The sequence below is a fragment of the Kryptolebias marmoratus genome, linkage group LG6 (assembly GCF_001649575.2).
Source record: "Kryptolebias marmoratus isolate JLee-2015 linkage group LG6, ASM164957v2, whole genome shotgun sequence".
Taxonomy (NCBI): Eukaryota; Metazoa; Chordata; class Actinopteri; order Cyprinodontiformes; family Rivulidae; genus Kryptolebias; species Kryptolebias marmoratus.
The window spans coordinates 30515842-30517314 of NC_051435.1; the positions used below are offsets into that span (position 1 = coordinate 30515842).

General features: G+C 40.3%; 1 pseudogene; it reads right to left on the reverse strand.

Annotated features, from left to right (window-relative positions):
- Positions 1-694: 694 nt before the first annotated feature.
- LOC119617137 lies at positions 695-1098 on the reverse strand (annotated as a pseudogene).
- Positions 1099-1473: the final 375 nt, after the last annotated feature.

A 1473-nucleotide genomic window follows, 5' to 3' on the forward strand; every position in this document is an offset into this window, starting at 1 on the left:
GGATAGAGAGAAAGAAAAACCCTCCAAATCCTTATGTGAAGATTGGCTACAGCGGTGATATTTATTGGTTTAATGAGGAGGTGATCATCACCAGCTGTAAGATGCACATTTACAAATTCCCCTTTGACTCACAGAGCTGCAGCATCACATTCAAATCTCAGTCGTTTGATGGTGAGTTTTAGTCACACACTTTGTTCTTGTTGTCAGGCAACAAGAATCTGTGAGAACTTCACACTGCTGTAAAACATCAGCTTTTCTTTCCTCCCCTAGATGACCAATTACAGATTTCAACTGAAACTGATAATGAACATGTCACATGGCTGTCTGAGATGTCGATTCAAACACAGTATGAGTGGCTGTTTATCAATATGAATATGAGCAAGAAGATTTTCGAGCTCCCCAGGAATCAAACATTGCATGTTTTCACTGTAAGTATTTCTAAATACAGGATCATATTCAAATTTACAGCAAAGTTTTTGTGTTGTTTCTGTTTCACATTAAAACTTTCCATGGCTGAATCAGTTACAAAACGGTGAAATAAATAAACCAGACGTAAAAAAAATGTGGTGAAAAATTAAACAAAATTAATTTCTTCACCTTAAAAGCAACACTACTAAATAGGAAGAACATGGATGGATATTCAATTCAATTCAAATTCAAATTCAAAAATACTTTATTAATCCTAAAGGGAAATTAAATGTTGTTGTAGCTCATAATCCTGGTTTTGTTAAAGAGTTGATGGCTGTGGGCAGGAAGGGTCTCTTGTAGCAGTCTGTCCCGATTTGTCCTCGGTCCTGGTGTCCTCAAAGAGCCCCACCAGATAAACCTCCTGTTGAGCCATTATGGCGGAACTCTGGAAGCTCAGGTCGGTCTTGAAGTCCTGGGCGATCTCCTGGACCAGGTGCTGGAAGGGCAGCTTCTGGATGAGCAGCTCGGTGGACTTCTGGTAGTGGTGGATCTCCCTGAGAGTCACGGTACCGATCCTGTAGTGGTGAAGCTTCTTCACTCCGCCGATGGTCGGGCAACTTTGGTGGTGAGCTGCTTCCTGGGAGCTTTACCTCCGGTGGATTTATGGGCGGTCTGCTTGGTTCTGGCCATGACTGGAGTTCAGGGTTCTTTACATTTAACCTTGTTGTCATGGTTACGCATCAAAACAAAATGTCCAAAAGTAAAAAGGCTTTAGTAATAATCCTTCCAGCTGCACAGCATCCGATACCAAAAGAAATAATGATCCAAAAAAGCGATTTACATCCAGAAAAAAAAGAATAAAGTTTTCAAAAGCAATATCTCAGAATGAAAGGAACAGAGCTGCTCCAACATGCAGCCACCTTGAGCGGCGCAATTCTAGAATGGAATAAAATAGAATATGGAATATGGAAGTAATAAAACATTCTCTGTCTCATTATTTGGGCATTTAACAAATAGAGGTAACTTTGTGAATCCTAACTGACCTTAAACAGGAGAGGTTTAGTC